General features: G+C 43.7%; 1 non-coding gene across 1 annotated transcript; it reads left to right on the plus strand.

Moving 5' to 3' along the window:
* Positions 1–668: 668 nt before the first annotated feature.
* Positions 669–741, plus strand: TRNAT-UGU (transfer RNA threonine (anticodon UGU)). The gene has a single exon. It is a non-coding gene; the product is annotated as a tRNA-Thr (tRNA).
* Positions 742–19,929: the final 19,188 nt, after the last annotated feature.

Genomic DNA, 19,929 nt, shown 5'->3' on the forward strand with positions numbered 1-19,929 from the left:
TTTTTTTTTATTACACAAATACTGAATAATATAATTCACTACTAGTGTATAAAAAAGTATAATTAGGAGAGCTATGGCCCTATCAGGCAGCAAAGGTAAGTAAAAAATGTTTTTAAATGTATGTTGTATGTGTGTTTATGGATGTGCTTGTGTGAGAGATTGTGTGAATGTGTGTGCATTTGTAAGCATGTGTGTGTTATTCAAAGTATGGCACAAAGGGTGTGTGACGTCACTTCCGCTACCCCATTGCTGAGGGAGCGCATGACAGAATGAGTGCAGAGGCACACACCTCATTCATGGCCCACCCATCCTTCATGGCCCTCCTAGAGTCAGAATCCTGGAATCCGGCTGGAAGGAGTATTTCAGTTGTGGAAGCCATAAACTATAGGGTTAAGAAAGTGTTCTGCGCGCAACTGTGCTTTCCTATTCTGCTGTGAGTGCACTTTCTTCTTCCAAAATCTGTACTATTCCCAATAAGTGCATTTTAACAACAGTGCGTTTTTGTTGGTAGGTGTTCTGTGCGCAGAGCAGGGCCTGAGTTTCTAATGCGTGAATCACTCTGTGCCATTGGGTGGAGCAGCCTCTGGACTCAAATCACCTTCTTCAACCCCAGGCGCGCGCTGTTCCGCCTTTATGAATTCACTACTTCGTCATGATAACTTCCAGGAGGCTCCATAGCTCAGGGGTTAGAGCACTGGTCTTGTAAACCAGGGGTCGCGAGTTCAAATCTCGCTGGGGCCTCGAGAGTATATTTTGGATTCGAGATATTTCTAATTTCCTGTTGTTTTAATAGATGCTAATAGAACTATTCCTTCCTACCTGAAACACCTGTGCTCTCCATCTCATGGTTATTTATTTACCGGGATTGAAGTTCCTCATATGAAAGAAAAGGGAATTTCTTTGGAAATATAGCATTGCTTTTGTGCATGGACATCATTTTAAAATGGTATTTTAATTAAAACTCAATGGCTAGTTTGCCAGTGAAAATTCCAGCGAACCCCCTTTGGTCACACACCAGGAAGGGCCGATGGCCTCCTCATAATACAGCCACGAGGAACAGCTGTCACGTGTCTCATGAGCGTCATTTCCGGCGTCTAAGGTCTCAACATAAGTTATATCCTATGTCCCCGGAATTCTTCATCTTTCCTCAGCACAGGGGCGCATTTGGCACGTTTGATATATTGTGGTGATAGGTCTGGGCCGGACCGTGGACCAGCCGTGGGCTTCTGCCTTTCAGCTGTGACCACCAGGGCCGCGAGGGCGTGGGAAGGGGGTCCTGTGGGAAGGGTACCCCAGAGACGAACGATAGTGGTGGACAAGGGGTACCGCGGGGACACGAGGGCGGAGGGACCCCCACACAGAGCGACACAAGACACCAGACTCGAGGACAACAGGAACAGGCCAAGAAGAGGTAACATTGGCCCATCGGGGACTCAAGAAAGTGGGGTACACTGAGTCACCTCAAATCTCTTTTGAAACAAGACAGCCAGGCAGGAAACGGTAGTGTTGGACTAAACTACGAAAACAGAAGTATTGAAGCCGTCATTCACGCGAGAGAAGAGATCCACGCTTTAGGTGAGGCCGGAGCCCAAAGAGCATCCTTCACTGCTACAGCCCATGGCCTCAGTAAAACTCACACAAGTTAGGTTAGAGGGTCAAAAGTTCCATCTCCTCCATAAGTGAAGCCCACAACTCTAGCCCCAAGCACCAGGAGGCCAAGCACTGGTGAAAGCTGCCTTAGATAAAAATGTAACATACCAAGCATGCTGTGTCTTTAACAACCCCTTAGAAAAACAAGTATTGGCAAAACCAATAGGCCTCAGCAATCCGAGACCTATTGCCGTTGTCAATGAATTTTAGCCATGTGTTATGGAGTAGAGTGGATGCATCGGGTGTGGAGTTGACATATGTGTAGTGTAATTGTGTTGCATGGTGTGGATTTATGTGGAGTGGCATTGTTTGGCGTGGAGAGGCATGCAGCGAGTTGAATTATGTGGCATAATGTTGAATTATATTGAGTGGATTACAATTATGCTGTGTGAAATTATGTGGGTTGTAGTGGAAATGTTTGCGGTATTGTATAGAATTGTGTGGCGTTAAGTGAATTTATATGAAGTGGAATTATGTGGCATAGTGTGCAGTGGAATTATGTGGATAGTTATTATGTAGTAATGAGTGTAGTGGAATTATGGGGAGTGGGATTATGTGCCATGGAGTGTAATTATGTTGAGTGGTATTGTGTGTCCTGGAGTGGTATGTAGTGAAGTGGAATTATGTGACGTAGTGTTGAATTATTTGGCATGATGTGGAATTGTGTGGTGTGGATTGAATGTATGTGGAGATAGTGGAATTATATGTTGTGGAGAGGAATTATGTGGTTTGGTGTGGAATTGTGTGGTTGGAATGGAATTGTGTGGAGTTGAATTCTGTGGCATGGAATTGTGTGGCTTTGAGTGAAATTATGTGGCATGGCGTGGAGTGTATTTATGTGGAACTTTGCTATGTGCTGTAGATTTATGTGGAGTTTAATTATGTGGTATGGAGTGGTGTGTATTTATCTGAAGTTGAATTATTTGATGACTGGTATGTGGAGTGTTAGAATATTATGTGGTGTGGAATTGTTTGACACTGAATTGTGTAGTATGTAATTGTGTGGCGTTGTGTGGAATTATTAGGCATGTTGTGGAGTGGAATTTTGTGAATTGTAATTATGTGGCATAGTACGGAGTTGAGTTTTGTGAAGTGGAGATGAGTGGGTATATTCAAAGTGTAATTATGTAGGTGGGAGTGGAATTATGTGTAGTGGAATTCTCTGGAGCTAAATTGTGTTGTGTGGAGTGTAATTATATGGTTTGGAGTGATGTGGAATTATGTTGTGTGGAGTGGTGTTATGTGAAGTGGAATTATGTGGTATGGAGCGGAGTAGAAATATGTAGAGTGGAATTTAGGATTGTTATTATGTGGCATGGAGTGGAATGATGTAAAGTTGAATTGTGGGAGTGGAATTATGAGATGCTCAAATGTGTTGTGTGTAGTGGAATTATGCATTGTGGATGTTGTTGTGGAATTGCATGGCATTTATTTGTGTGGTGTTGTGTTGAATGATGTTGAGTTGAATGCTTGTTGTATTCACAGGCCAACTGCGTGCGGGCCACAGTCTGCATCGACTGGCTATATTGTGCATTAATCTCTGCAGGGCTTACATTGGCATTGATGCTGTAGTGTTGGGGGCCCTAGGCCCTAATCCTGCTAATGAGGTGACACGGACACAGCATAGTGGGTTCACATGACTGGCCCATGGCACATGCCCCCGGCTCTTTTTATTAGCAGAGTCAACTGAATGGTGACGCCTGTGATGGATGGGTGTGGGGTGAGTTTGGAAGCCAGTCCTCAGCAGAGTGGCTGGTGGAAACACTAAAACCTGTCCAGCAGGAAAGTACAGACGCCTCTCCTTCTAGAACTCAGTTGAGATGATACCTGCTTCGGGCGGTTCGATTTATCACCCTTTTGAAGTTTCAATGCGGGCTGTACTGGGGAAGGTGGCCATGGTGATTACAGGCAGCTCGCCGAAGCCTCTGTATTTACTCAGCAAGCCAGTGGCATTTCTGCAGCTCTTCTCTCTGGGAGCATGTTTATTTCAAACGTGCATCTGCATGAGGGGCAGTAATAAAGTTATTCTATTCCTCCTGCTAGGCCATGGCTTCAGCAGCTTGTCTGCACTGATGTTTTCCTGGATGTCCTTTAAATTTCGAGCATCTGCTGATGCAGCCATTAAAACAAGAAACAAAGTTTTTGGTTTCCTGTCCAGAAATAGTGCGAGAGTGGTTGGGGGGATAAAGAAACACAAGTGAAGGTGGAGGGTGAGGAGGAGTATAAAGAAAGACACACATTAAAACACGATTTGCGGGTGGAAGAAGCAACTGGGATGGGGCGGGTGGGAGGAATCAAATGAAAAACACAAGCACTTCTGAGAAGTGCTCAAAGACAAAGAAAAAAGTAGCTCCTAAAAAGGGACAGTGGAGGAACACAAGTACTTGGTACATGCCCTACGGGAGGGCCAAACACAAGAGGAGGCATAATGTATGCACGCTATGGACATACGGGAACGAAGGATAAAAGTGCGAAGGTGCAGCGAACAAATGGTATGCGTATGGGCAGGCTCAAGCCAACTGATTGTAAACAACATGTCTCGAAGAGACAGCAGATGCGCTGTCTAGCCAAAACTTAAAAAGGACCCAAATTTACTTTGAGTTTGTGCAGGTGCTTGCGTAGCATGAACAGCAGTGCTGATCAACTTTAACTCACAATATCTACTTTGTACTGGAAATTGATGTGTGTACAGTCCCAAAACCCCAGATTGTCAATTGCCCTTTTATCTAACTAAAGGGACTGCAACAGGCCAGGGATGTTTGCAAGCACACATACATTTTCACTCAGAGCTAGAACTACAAAAACATTGTGAGCTCCCTTTCCTTTAAACGCTAATGCCAGTGCTTAATTTGAGATGGTGGCAGCATGTGGGGCCCACCAGCACTCGTGTTTGGGAATCAGCACTTACCTTTCCTCATTATCATTTGACTCAAAGTAAGAGAGAAAGAAAAACACAAAAGAAGGAAAGGCAGAGGAAGAGAAAGTTGGAAAAACAGTGAAAAAAGTCAAAAGCATGGATAAAAAAAGAATCTGCAGGAGCGAAATAAAGAAATAGGGGTGTGAGGAGGTGGAAGAAAGAGGCATTAGGTGGAATCAAGTTACATAGCCTTGGTATTCAGCAATCTGGACATTTGTCAGTGCCGACTGTGGACTTCTGAGCAAAACGTTGGGCACCAGCACCTATTATTTCACAATGTAAGCATTGTCTAATGAGAAAACACATACAAGGGCAGAAGAAACATTGGAATATATTCCTTTGCAAAACATGTGCAATGTATGTAAACTAGCATATTTAAAATTTTATTTGGTAAAACATGGCTTCAGACATAGCATGTGTAGCATGACTGCAGCAGCCTAAAAACCTGTCAAACAACCCTTTTTGACAGATAGGGACCCCTACTTTAAACATTAATAAGTAACAGTTAAGTATGCCTAATTGCCCACAAGGCCAAGGTAGCATGCTGGATATTTAAATATGGAACATGTGTGAACTCCACATTGGAATTTCCCCCCTGTGACTAGACTCCAAAAGCTGCTTTCACTGACAGGGCTGTAGCTGAATTATAGAAAATGTGAAAATGCTAATTATAAACTTTAATCTGTAACGTTTGACAGGATACGGCTGCAAGATTAATTCAAGGACTATTTTTCACATTTATTAAAAGTTCGATTTATTGGTAGTTAGATTGTTAATAAATATCTATGAAAAGTAACTTTTAGAATGTTACTTTTTCACTGAAGGAAGCTCCTGAAGGCTAATTTGCACCAGCTTTTCAGCAGCTGGCCATTAATTGCTTCACCTTAGTGGGGTGTGAGAACTTCTCCACAGCAAGAATAATGACCTCATTGGGAAGGCACTTTTCTTACCCTTGCAGGAAACCTGTTAGGGTGCACCCACCAGCATTATTAACTTGTAAAGGGGCATGCCCTTTCTCAATTAAATGTAAGGTACGATTTGAAAAAGGCAAACCTTTGTTCCCCCAGCCAAGCTGGCTCCAACCCCAGTAGGAGGGAAGCTATCCCCCAAAACCAGTTATGAGTGACCACAAAAAAAGAGGGCAAATCATGTTAATATTAATTTTGACCTTTATAAATTAAAAATCCCAAACTTGCCTATAAAATAATGATGCAACCCTTTTTGGGTGTAGTGCAGTTTTTGTCTAACTTTCTTTTATTTAATGCATTAATATTTGGCCCCTTTTCCAATAATTGTGACAGAAATGATTAGTGATTGCTTTTTTCAAAGTAGAAACATGCTCACCAAAATAAATGCACTCTTGGTGTGTCAACTGTCCAGGAGAGAGAAATGAGGTGACAGATGGGGTTAAACAGGGAGAGAAAAATGGGACAAAGAGAGGGGTGAGAGGAAACAATAGGGACAACAGGAGGGGGAAGAAGGAGGAAGAGAAGCAGGAAACTGGGCGGAGGAGTTATTTGAGCAAAAAGAGGAGAGACAAATGGAATAGGGAGAGGGGTGAGAGATGCAGGGGTAGGCATAGAGAGAACAATGCAATTAGATGAGAGAGTGTGAGACAATGAACAGGGGGACAAAAGAGGAGGGGACGTAGGAAAAGAGGCAATGGGAGGGAGGCAACTAAAGAGGTAAAAAAAGGAGGGCAAGGCAAGAACAGGAACAATTGCAATTTGAGGACAGGGACTATACGAGAACGGAGAAACAGGAAAAGTTAGAAGAGAGGAAAGGGGAGAAAAGAGAGAATAAGGGGTAAAAGATGAGAGAGAAAAGAAAAAGATAGAGGAGAGATGAAGAATATGCCGTTTAAAGAGCACTCCCAGGTATAGGTCCAAGTTGGCAGTATTTATTTTTTCTGGCTACTCCCTTGGGACCCGGAACACCACCACCATAGACTTTCAATGGCTTTAATGCTTTATGGTTCTGTTTTTACTTAATGATTTAAAAATGCATACCTCTAGTTTCCCTTATTGGACTTTTGTTGTTTCAGTGTGATTTTGTTTAGTGAAGTTTACTCTATGTTTCCAATTCGTTTCAGGATTTTGTATTGTTTGGGGTTTTGTATTTATTGTTGTTTTGCTACTGCATAAATACAATACCCTACTTAAGCCTGCCTACTCTATGCCATAGTTCCTAGAGGGCTGAAATAAGGTTAGTTTAGTGACTTTGTGGTTCACCATGGCTAGTTAGTGCCATCATTCCTTGGGGGCAAAATAATCCACTTTCTTACAGCTCTTATCATGCAAGCATGACCAATAACTTCTCATGCACATGACTCTTTATATACATGGTTTCCCATTAGTGCAACACAACAGATACTGCATGAGGTCAATTAATCTAGGCCACACCACTGGTTAAAGGGAAAACTAGCTGCATGTAATAGGCATGTTTTTTGCTTCTTTCAGTTTGTATTCCAATTTCAGATCCTCTGTCCTTCTCTGCCCCAAATGTGTGCTTTCTTCCAATAAACCCCTTTTAATTTAGAGTTATCTTTTTTTTGTTTTTTTTGCAATTTATTTGACCTGTGTTTAAGCAGTACTTACAGTTTTACTAATCCTATTGTCTCCATTAGATGTATCTTAATGATCGTATAAAATGTATGTATGTATTTTTATTATTTTTTATTTTTTATTTTTACTGATTGTGAATCTGGAAAAGGAAGTAGCCTCAGTATGTTTTACAAAAAATTAAGAGAAAAAGAAAGAATTGGTGGTAGAGAGTGGAAGCAAAAGAGAATGTATACAAACAGTGCGTAAAACATAAATAGCAAAAAAACACAATTCTAGAAAAAGGTATGTGTAGTTAAGAGGTCAAGGTGCGTACAAGCAGTGCATAAATATAACGAGCATACAATAGGGAAGGAGTGCATAAAACAAAAGAAAGGCCGCAGTTGAGCACCTAGCCATGAAGACCAAAAAAACTTTTAACCCCCTTCCTGCCATGGACGTAACAGTTACGTCATTGGCTGTGGCGTTGAGATGCCAAGGACGTAACTGTTATGTCCTGGGACTGGCTCATGGGGGAAGTGCTAGAGCTCCCCCATGAGCCTCCCAACCCCCTCCCATGGGCAGGAATGGAAGGGGAATTGCTTTCCCTTCCACCCGACCCCTACTGACCCCCCCCCCAGTGACATCTGATGACATCAGCACGCGATTGCACAGTGACCTCATCAGAGGCCACCCCCACGATCGGAAGAGAAATGCTTTACATTTCTTTTCTGATCATGGGCTGGGGGCGGGAGATGCATCAAAGGAAGGGAAAGACCTTTCCTTTCCTTTGATGTCTCTCTGAGCATTTCTGTAGCCCGTTCGTGAAACGGTCGGGCTGCAGAAACACCCAGTAGACACCAGGAGTTTTGTGTTTTATATATGTTTTTCTTTATTTATATATCAGGGGAGCGGCCCGTTTGGTTCGTGAAACCCCAAGGGGGCCAGAAACCACTAGACACCAGGAATTTGTTTTGAGCCAATTTCACGAAAGGAGAGCGACCCCTTATGCATGGGTTGCTCCCCTGAGGGGCACATTTATTTTAGGCCATTTCTGCTCCCCTTGGTGGCAAATTGGCCTATTTTAATTAGGCACCAGGGATTTCTTTCCCCATTTTTTTACATATGGGAGCGACCCCTTAGGGAATGGTCGGTCCCCTGGGAGGCAATTTTATTTTAAGCCATTTCTGGCCACCTTGGGGGCAAATCAGCCTTTTTTTCTTAGTCTAATCTGCCCCCGGGGGCGGAAACCACTAGACACCAGGGATTTTTTTGTGCCAATTTCACACAAGGGGAGAAACACCTTAGGCAAAGGTTGCTCCCCTGGAGGGCAAAATTTATTTTCGTCCATTTCTGCCGCCCTTGGGGGCAGATCAACCTATTTTTATTAGGCCGATCTGCCTCCAAGGAGGGCAGAAACCACTAGGAACCAACAATTTTATTTTTTACAGATGGGGAGCGACCCCTTTTGCAAGGGTCGCTCCCCTGTGGGGCAATTTTTTTTTTAGGCCATTTCTGCCCCCCTTTGGGACAGATTGGCCTATATCTATATGGCCGATCTGCCCCTGGCGGGGGTAGCAACCACTTAGGCACCAGGGTGTGTGTGTGTTTTGTTTGGGGGGGCAGCCCCTTGGGAAAGGGTCACTTCCCCTGGGGGCACATTACTGGGTGACCTCATCAGAGGCCGCCCCCACGATCGGAAGAGAAATGCTTTACATTTCTGTTCTGATCATGGGCTGGGGGCGGGAGATGCATCAAAGGAAGGGAAAGACCTTTCCTTTCCTTTGATGTCTCTCTGAGCATTTCTGCAGCCCGTTCGTGAAACGGTCGGGCAGCAGAAACACCCAGTAGACACCAGGAGTTTTGTGTTTTATGTATGTTTTTCTTTATTCATATATCAGGGGAGCGGCCCGTTTGGTTCGTGAAACCCCAAGGGGGCCAGAAACCACTAGACACCAGGAATTTGTTTTGAGCCAATTTCACAAAAGGAGAGCGACCCCTTATGCATGGGTTGCTCCCCTGAGGGGCACATTTATTTTAGGCCATTTCTGCTCCCCTTGGTGGCAAATCGGCCTATTTTAATTAGGCACCAGGGATTTCTTTCCCCATTTTTTTACATATGGGAGCGACCCCTTAGGGAATGGTTGGTCCCCTGGGAGGCAATTTTATTTTATTCCGTTTCTGGCCACCTTGGGGGCAAATCAGCCTTTTTTTCTTAGTCTAATCTGCCCCCGGGGGGGCGGAAACCACTAGACACCAGGGATATTTTTGTGCCAATTTCACACAAGGGGAGAAACACCTTAGGCAAAGGTTGCTCCCCTGGAGGGCTAAATTTATTTTCGTCCATTTCTGCTGCCCTTGGGGGCAGATCAACCTATTTTTATTAGTCCGATCTGCCCCCAAGGAGGGCAGAAACCACTAGGAACCAACAATTTTATTTTTTACAGATGGGGAGCGACCCCTTTTGCAAGGGTCACTCCCCTGGGGGGCAATTTTATTTTAGGCCATTTCTGCCCCCCTTTGGGACAGATTGGCCTATTTCTATATGGCCGATCTGCCCCTGGCGGGGGTAGCAACCACTTAGGCACCAGGGTGTGTGTGTGTTTTGTTTGGGGGGGCAGCCCCTTGGGAAAGGGTCGCTCCCCCTGGGGGCACATTACTGGGTGACCTCATCAGAGGCCGCCCCCACGATCGGAAGAGAAATGCTTTGCATTTCTGTTCTGATCATGGGCTGGGGGCGGGAGATGCATCAAAGGAAGGGAAAGACCTTTCCTTTCCTTTGATGTCTCTCTGAGCATTTCTGCAGCCCGTTTATGAAACGGTCGGGCTGCAGAAACACCCAGTAGACACCATGAGTTTTGTGTTTTATGTATGTTTTTCTTTATTTATATATCAGGGGAGCGGCCCGTTTGGTAAGGGTCGCTCCCCAGGGGGGCGATTTTGGCCTATTTTAATTAGGCCCCATTAGACACTAGGGATATTTTTTTTAACTTTTATACATGGGCAGAGCGACCCCTTAGGCAAGGGTGGCTCCCCTGGGGGACAAATTGTTATTAGGCCATTTTTCCACCCTTGGTGGCAAATCGGCCTATTTTAATTAGGCACCAGGGATTTTTTCCCCCATTTTTTTTACATATGGGAGCGACCCCTTATGGAATGGTCGGTCCCCTGGGAGGCAATTTTATTTTAAGCTGTTTCTGGCCACCTTGGGGGCAAATCGGCCTTTTTTTCTTAGTCTAATCTGCCCCCGGGGGGGACGGAAACCACTAGACACCAGGGATTTTTTTGTGCCAATTTCACACAAGGGGAGAAACACCTTAGGCCAGTGGTTCCCAACCTGTGGGCCGGGGACCCCTGGGGGTCCGCGAAGCCTCATCAGGGGGTCCGTGGCTGCTTAAAAAATGTAATAATATTAGGTCCCAGCTATCAGTATTGACTCAGTGGGGGTCTCCCGGTTCCAATAATGATTCAGTGGGGGTCCCCGGGCTCCAGTATTGATAAAATGGGGGTCCACAGAAGTGAAAAGGTTGGGAACTACTGCCTTAGGCAAAGGTTGCTCCCCTGGAGGGCTAAATTTATTTTCATCCATTTCTGCCGCCCTTGGGGGCAGATCAGCCTATTTTTATTAGGCCGATCTGCCCCCAAGGAGGGCAGAAACCACTAGGAACCAACAATTTTATTTTTTACAGATGGGGAGCGACCCCTTTTGCAAGGGTCGCTCCCCTGGGGGGCAATTTTATTTTAGGCCATTTCTGCCCCCCTTTGAGACAGATTGGCCTATATCTATATGGCCGATCTGCCCCTGGAGGGGGGAGCAACCACTTAACCACTTAGGCACCAGGGTGTGTGTGTGTTTTGTTTGGGGGGGCAGCCCCTTGGGAAAGGGTCGCTCCCTATGGGGGCACATTACTGGGTGCAGATTGGCCTATTTTTGTAAGGCCCACTAGAGACCAGGGAAGATTTTTTTTCCAAAAAAGAGGGTGGGGGCATAGTCATACCCCAACCCCAAATAAATGGGGACAAAGTTGTTCTGCCCACCGGTGGGCAGATGGGGCAATTACCCCCAATCCACTCCCCGGGGGGCAGAAAGCCTACTAGATGCCAGGGAACTAAAAATAAAATAGTGGGCTGATGGCTACCAGTATGGGCCTGGTTAAGCCACCACCCCACCTAAAGGAAGTAACAGTCTTTCAGCTCTCCCCCCACACACTAAAAGATCTTATCCCAGCAGCATGCAAGAGGATATTTGAATATTTGGGGTTTTGGTTTTGCATTTGTGCCATGAGAGCTTGTCTAACTCTCAAAATCGTCCCACTTGGAATGGTGAGGACTGCACTTTTTGAACTTTGGGATGCTGCCATGTAGAAAAATCTACGAGACCTAGACACATCTGAAAACTAAACGTCTGGGTGAGTCCAGGGTCGTGTGCTACACATGCACCACACAACATTTTCTTACCCACAATGCCCTGCCAACCTGAAACATTGCTTGTAATCCCACATTTTTCCCTCATTTTTGTGATGGCACCTTCCAGAATCTGCTGGAATCCACAAAATTCCTACCACCCAGCATTGTAGCATCTATACCGATAAAAACTCTGCTCCACTTGTCAGCCTAAAACGTTTTTTTTTCAAACTGCCCTTTTGGACCCGCTGTGGTTCCTCCTCATTTCAACATGTTTTTGGCTCTTCCCTGTCACAGGCACTTGGCCCACCTACACAAGTGAGGTATCTTTTTTACCGGGTGACTGAGGGGAATGATGGGTGGTAGGAAATTTGTGCCAGGGCGGTAATCCCACGCAGAAATGTGGGAAAAATTAGATTTTCCTTAGCTATATTTGAGGTTTGCTGAGGATTCTGAGTAAGAAAACACTGGTGGATCCACGCAAGTCACACCTCCCTGGACTCCCTCAGGTGTCTAGTTTTCAGAAATGTCCGGGTTTGGTAGGTTTCCCTAGATGGCTGCTGAGCCCAGGACCAAAAATGCAGGTGCCCCCCCCAAAAAACAGGTAGTTTTGTATTTTATAATTTTGATGTGTTCACATAGAGTTTTCGGGCATTTCCTGTCGTGGGCACTAGGCCTACCCAGACAAGTGAGGTACCATTTTCATTGGATACCTGGGGTAATGCTGGGTAAAAGGACGTTTGTGGCTCCCCTCAGATTCCAGAACTTTGCAGCACTGAAATGCAAGGAAAAAAGTGTTTTCTTTGCCAAATTTTGAGGTTTGCTAAGGATTCTGGGTAACAGGACCTGGTGAGAGCACCACAAGTTACCCCATCCTGGGTTCCCCTAGGTATATAGTTTTCAGGAATGTCCAGGTTTGCTAGGTTTTCCTAGGTGCCGGATGAGCTAGAGGCCAACATCCACAGCTAGGCACTTTGCAAAAAACAGGTCAATTTTCTTTGGGAAAATGTGATTTGTCCACGTTGTGTTTTAGGGCATTTCCTGTCACGGGTACTAGGCCTACCCACATAAGTGAGGTACCATTTGTATCGGGAGACTTGGGGAAATGCTGGGTGGAAGGACATTTGTGGCTCCTCTCAGATTCCAGAACTTTCTATCACTGAAATGTTAGGAAAAAGTGGCTTTTTTGACAAATTTTGAGGTTTGCGAAGGGTTTGGGGTAACAGAACCTGGTGAGAGCCCCACAAGTCACCCGTCCTGGATTTCCCTAGGTGTCTAGTTTTCAAAAATGCACAGGTTTGGTGGTTTCTCTAGGTGCCAGCTGAGCTAGAGGCCAAAATCCACAGCTATGCACTTTCCCCAAAACATTTTTCGATTTCAATGTAAAAATGTGATGTGTCCATGTTGCGTTTTCTGTAGTGGGCATTAGGCCTACCCAGGCAAGTGAGGTACCATTTTTATTGGGAGAGTTGGGGAAACACAGAGTAGAAGAACAAGTATTATTGCCCCTTGTGTCTTTCTCGACATTTTTTCCTTCCAAATGTAAGACAGTGTGTAAAAAAGACGTCTATTTGCGAAATGCCCTGTATTTCACATGCTAGTATGGGGACCACATAGTTCAGAGATGTGCAAATAACCACTGATTCTCAACACCTTATCTTGTGCCCATTTTGGAAATACAAAGGTTTCATTGAAACCTATTTTTCACTCTTTATATTTCAGCAAATTCATTGATCTATACTCAGTGTACAATGAAAACCCATTGCAAGGTGGAGCTCCTTTATTGGCTCTGGGTACATTGGGGTATTGATGAACCTACAAGCCCTATACATCCCTTCAACCAGAAGAGTCCAGCAGACATAATGGTATATTGCTTTTGAAAATCTGACATCCCAGGAAAAAGTTACAAATTAAAATGTGGAGAGAAATGGGTGTTTTTTTCCCCTCAATTTCAATATTGTTTTATTTCACTATATGTAGGATCTACACAAATGACCCCTTGATGAATTCAGAAATGTTTAGCTGTCCGGGATCCAGCATTGGTTTCATGCCCATTTCTGTCACTAACTAGAAAGAGGCTAAAAGCACAAAAAATAGTAGGAAAACGGGGTATGTCCCAGTAAAATGCCAAAATTGTGTTGAAAAATGTGGTTTTCTGATTTAAGTCTGCCTGTTTCTGAAAGCTAGGAAAATTGTGCTTTTAGCAGAGCAAACCCTTTGTTGATGCCATTTTCAGGGAAAAAACACAAGCCTTCTTCTGCATCCCTTTTTTCCCATTTAAAAAAAAAAAAAAAGAAATATTTTGCTGTATTTTGGCTAATTTCTTGGTTGTCTCTAGGGAAGCCCACAAACTCTGGGTACCTCTAGAATCCCTAGGATGTTGGAAAAAAGGACACACATTTGGTGTTGGTAGCTTATGTGGACAAAAAGTATGAAGGCCTAAGCGCAAACTCACCCAAATAGCCAAAAAAAGGCTTGGCACCTGTGGGGGGAAAGGCCTGGCAGCAAAGGGGTTAAAGAGAAATGAGTGAGACAATGAAAGCAGTGATTCACAAATGGGCTTACCCGGTGAAAAATGAAAACCCCTAATGTTAAGGGTACGGAGGACATAGCAAGCTACCAAAACCTGTTTACAGGGAATGAGGGTGGGGAATAAGCTTCATAAACCATTCAATTGAAAAAGACAAGGAGAGAGGCAGAAGATCATTTATTAAGAATGAAGACTGAAGGGGAGACTGAAACAGAAGTTTTAGCTTAGCAAAAAGTATTTTAGCATTTATTAAAGACCAGAATAGAGGGAGTGAGACAGATCACTGTGGAGAGAGTTCTAGACTTTGGCAGTCAGGCGTGAGTTCTATTGGTTCAATGTGTGTTGTTTCTTAGGAAGAGGAATCTCAGGGCACAGTGAATCAGGGTTTTTAGCGAATGATGCTGGGGGAGTGCCAAGGTGGAGAATTTTGTGAACCGGGCATGCTCATCATCCAGAGAAGCGAGGGCTGGGGTAATGTGGACATAGAAGCTCCTCCTAGCACCAAGGCAGGGAGCAGCATGGAGGGAAGTTTGGAAAGGAGGTAGACATGTATTTGGAAGACCTGTCATGAGGGCATTGCCATAGTCCAGGGACAGACGTAGCGCTTGGGAGGTCACCTGAAAGTCTGTAGCAAAGACGACATGTTCTATGACTTTGAAGAGATTCCATTGACAGGAGGTGGTTGTAGCTCACATGGCACTGATGGGGAAGTCCATCTTCCAGGATGAAGCCTATCAGCATGTGAATTAGGAAATGTTGCAAGTCTAACAGTGAGGATAATCTTTTAGAGAGGGGAGGGTTAGGTGGAGAAGAGACAAGGAGGAAAAATCCCCTTTTTATGGGATTAGCTTTGAGGTTGTGTTGGGTATTCGGGATTAGAGAGACTTCAGGGCTTGGACAAATCTGAGAAGAATGACATCTTCAGAGGAGCCATTTAGGTAGAGTTGTGTGCTATCCTCATATCAGAGGTAAGATATTCCAGAGTCTGAAAGCAATTCATCAAGAGCCACCATGTAAAGATTGAACAGCGTAGCAGGCAGGAGAGCATACTGAGAGTCTGCATGGTGCAGGGGGGCGGGAAGGGAGTTGGAGTCTTAAATCTTCACTTACTAAGAGTGGCTGTCCTGGTAGAACCAGAGTGACACCTGTCTTTCCAGTCCAAAGTGCTCAGGCTAACCAGGAGATGGTAGTGAACAACCTTGTCGGATGCTGCAGGTACGTCCAGGTGCATTAGAATACAGGAGTCTCCTCTGGTGAGGGTGCCTAGGGCATTGTTGCTGATTCTTAAAATGGTGGTCTCGTCATGGCTGGTTCTGAAACTGAATTGGAAAACATTCAGAAGGTTGTTGTCCAATAACCGTTTGTTCATCTGGAAGGACTCATTTTGCTTAATTACATTGGCAAGAAAAGGGAGGTCTGTAATGGATGCGGCAGTTGTTAAGATATTCAGGGTCAGCAGTGTGTTCAGGTAAGGCAACACCTTTCCAGTTTTACGCAGTCAGGCACATTCTCTGAGTCAGAGAGGACTAAAGTGGTAATTGTAGCACAAGCTAAATAGTTGGGAGACCCTAAATACAGAAATAGCCAGACGGATGGCACATTGAGAGACTGGTTAAAAGAATACCAGTGAGAGTTTATCACTTGGATAGGATACTGCGGCATACGGATAAACGTGTGGCTGACTGGGTCCTTATCAAAGGCTGTTTTCTCAAAGTATAAAGCTAATGTTTGGCAGGGCGAGTTGAAACATAATAGATGTCTGTGGGTGAGGTGCAATAAATATCTGTACTGAATGATTTTTGACAGAGTCTGTGTGGTTAATAAGCAGAGCTTAATTTGACCTGGTGGTTTCCGGTGCTGGGTACTGGCACTTAATTGGCAACACTGGCACTTATGACTCTCTGCCACATGGCGGCGCTGTCTGTCTAATTTGGAAAGGTGGCCAACAACAGTTGTTTATTAATTCCATATTTATTAAAAATGACTAATTCCTGCGGCCCCAGCCATTGGTATAGCTTTGGGGCCCTGGAATGGTCTGATCTGTCACGCCAGTAGGAGTGTGATGGTTTGTTCTTGTGTTGCCACTGTCATTGCCATTGCTGACAGGAGTAATGGGTGGTGTAAGGTGCAGTGGGGGTCTGACAAGGGCCCTGGCACTTATTTGTTCACATATTAAGCACTGCTAATAAGTTGGGTGGCTTTGACTTTGTGAAGTTGTTTTATAGTGTCTTCTAGATCAGTGGTTCTTAACCTGTGGTTCGAGGACCCCTGTGGTCCGTGAAGCTTAATCAGAGGGTCTGCAACTGTGTTAAAAAATGAAAAAATATTAAAATAAATTCATTAAAATGAATAAAGGATACACAAATAAAGAAGCAAAATTGAAAATGTGAAGACTTTTTTTCTATATTTGATTGTTAATTAAGCAAACTATTTCAACATTTGAGCATTTGTTTGGCATATACATGTTTTTGTATTTTTGTGTATTGTTTTGAAGCTCAAATGATAGAAACTGCCAACAGGGTAGGAACCGCTGTTCTAGGAGTTACAGGGTTAAAAAGTAGAGATACAGAACAATTCTGGTGTCAGTTCCTTTCAGCAACACTTGCAATCAATCGTTAATTGCAATGGATGTTCTAGAACCAACAAAGTGTGTCCTAGCGGCTTTGGGTGTACATTTAAGGGATGACACCCCCAGAGGGGTTCAAGGGACAACAGAAGCAAGGCTTGACAAGCATAATCTTATCCAAGTTTTTTGTATATTTGTATCCAAATAAAGAGCTTTGTGGAATGACTAGTTTTGGAGTCTTGGGAATAGGAGAGGCAGAGGATATTAGGTATTGAGGCTGCCTACACTCAAGGACAAGAATGGAGCCTTTGGCGTGCGGGAGGTTTCAGCATTATTTAGTTTGGTTATCCAACAGAGACTTAGAGAAACAATGGGACACATGATTGCATGGGAAGTGGAATTTAGCCAGGTTTTGTGAGAAAAGCAAGGTCAAGGATGGGAGAGGTGCTCGCGCCAGCAATTTCAACGTGGTGTGCTACAGGAGGGCTATGATTATGGAGGAAGCTTGTGATTCTGTCCTGGTTAAAGCCGAGAGGTTGGGGATGAACATTGTTTTGAAGGTTAGTAGGTGTCATGGGTCTAGCAGACAGAAGACGAGAGGCATTAAATGCATGTGACGAGATCATGGTGGTGGGAGTGCTCGGGAAGCAGAATGGGCCGGGGGAAGGGAGGAGGCGAGAAGGAATTAGAAGCTGGAGGAGAGAAGGGAGGGCAAGACTGAGGCACATTGAGCAAGCATGCAGTTGGGGGAGTAAGGAAATAATGAGAGCTTGCATGAAGTTCCAGGAAAAAATGAGCTGAGTTGAGAAAATATGCATGTGTGTGCACTGGGGTTATCCAGGAATTAGGAAAGGTTGATGATGGAACCAATGAGAGGAGAGAGGTTGTCAAAGACAGATACCAAAACAGTAAGGGACAAAGAGTTAAGAAGAGCAGAAGGAGCCCTCAAGGATTTGTCACAAGGCTCGGGATAGAAAGAAGAGATCTCAAAGGGGCGGGGGAGTGTGGACATTAGGCTGCAAATGGAATCAAGAGATGGCAAGATGGGACATGAGGTGGTGGAGTAAAATCAAGCAAGGAAGAGGTAAGTGAGAGACATATAGGGAGGGTAGGAGAGAAGTCAAGAAGAAGGGTAGGGGAAAGGAGGTGAAAGAGAATAGATGGAGGCCTGCAGGACACAGGTAGACAGAGGAGAAGGAGGGCAATAGTAGGGAGCTGAGTAGGGCTCTGAGAGAGGGCCCCTCACACACACACACACACACACACACACATATTCACTGAAAAAACAAAGGTTACGGGGACGTTATGGTTAGGTTCTGAATTTACTCGTACAAAACCATAGAAATTCAGCTGTTATAGTTAGAGTTATTTTAAGTAACAATAACTCACGGCCTAAGGTAACTATAACTTGTGCCCTTGCCATTCACAGTTTGTTTTCTCATAAATAATTTTATTGCAAATGATGCAGTGGTAATATCAAAGGTGACATAGAAGATGTCATCAATGATATAATATGTGGAGTAATTAGCTGTGCATGGCGAAGGTGCGAGTTGTAGTTACCTTAGGACGTGAGTTATAGTTACTTGAAAGAACTATAATTGCTGAATTGCTATGGTTTTGTACGAGCAAATTCAGAACCTAACTATATGTGTATATAAGGTTGCTGGTACCAGTGAAAGTGAACAGGCTAGAGGAACAGGTTTGACCCTGCTGATATTTAAACTCAGAATTGTGAAATGAGCAGTAACAACGTTACTGCAGATATCTCAATTAACTGGGTGGCTCGTAATGAGGGCCTTGGAGGCTTTGTTCTTGATTGCTTGTTAAAGATAATATAGAGTGCATTGGTAGGTGTAGTGTCCAAACTTCCACTTATCCCAGGCTGCAGCAGAGAAGAGCAGCCCTGTGATTGAGAAAAGCATGCAGCGGTTCTTAACCTTTTCACGTCTGGGGACACCCACTGAATCACGACTAGAGGCTGGGGACCCTCAAATAACGAATTTCTATGACTTGAAGCTTGAAACAGAATAGAATAAACATACAGAATCAAGTACTCAACAAGCTAATACATAAATTATGAACAAATGTATTTAATTCACAAACAAAAACTCAAAATGTTAACTTAAAAGGGAAGATTGGATCTTTTCAAAATTCAGTTTTATTTCTGAAAGACGAAGCAATATGTTAGACTCTAGTATATCACTCTGTCTTTCTTGTTCTTAATGCATGCTTCTTTTTGTTGGCTTATACCACATCTTCAATTGAGGCCACCAGTCGTCCATACTAGATTCCATTTGCTGTTCATGCACTGCTCCAATGAATCAAGATAAGGATGCAAACTTAATTTTTAATCCCCAATTTCAAAATACTTCACATTTACAGATCATTTTAAAATTTTCAATTTTTCTTTCTTATGTACATATATTTTTTTATCTACTAATATTATTTAATTTTCTTAAACAATCACTGACCCTCTGTGTAAATGTCCTAAACTCCCAGGGGTCTGCAAACCTTCAGCGATGAACCACTGGTCTTAGGGTAGTCTAGCATTACAGAGAGATTTTGAGTGACTAATATACCACTAGCACACATGCAAATAAGGTCATTTCTAGCTATCGTTTGGTATCCTCAAATTGCATGCCATCACAAAAAGCCTAATATCTATTCATAAACCCTTGCATGAAATTTGATTTAAAATGTCTTACTGTTGCATCTCCTTGTTTTCTATTAAATGGCCCTCGCCTTACTTTCCATGCTGTGCATGTCTCCTCAATTGGAGTAGACCTTTCTCTAAGCCTCAGGCATGTTTGCCTTAATTTCTATTATTGTAGTTTTTCAAGATGCCTGTACCTCATTTCATAGATGACCATCTCTCCTTCTTTGAAACCACACCACTGCAATATATCAATAACTAACCTTATCTAGCTGATCTATTAATTCCAGCGATCATTTGCATAAACTCACATAATCTTACTAATGATTATATATAAGCCTATGAATTTAATCTATCACCAAGAACCTGGAACAAAAGCATACAATGGTCTCATTGAGAGTACAAGACTAATCCCAATAGATAATAATAACTACCGGATTGACCACTAACTTTCAGTTCTAAAGCACTTTGGTGCCTTGTCAGGGAATAGTAAGCATTTTTAATGCAATTACAGTGTTGGGTTAGGGTACACTCCCAGCTAAAGCTAGTTCACTGTGCAGGTTTCGCTAGACCTTTGCCTAGAAGGCCTAGGTGGTATTACCATCTTTGCTTTCTACTTCCGCTTAGGAAAGGTCTAAAAAATGATTCATAGGTATTTCCTGCATTGCT

The sequence above is a fragment of the Pleurodeles waltl genome, unplaced genomic scaffold (assembly GCF_031143425.1).
Source record: "Pleurodeles waltl isolate 20211129_DDA unplaced genomic scaffold, aPleWal1.hap1.20221129 scaffold_39, whole genome shotgun sequence".
Lineage (NCBI taxonomy): Eukaryota > Metazoa > Chordata > Amphibia > Caudata > Salamandridae > Pleurodeles > Pleurodeles waltl.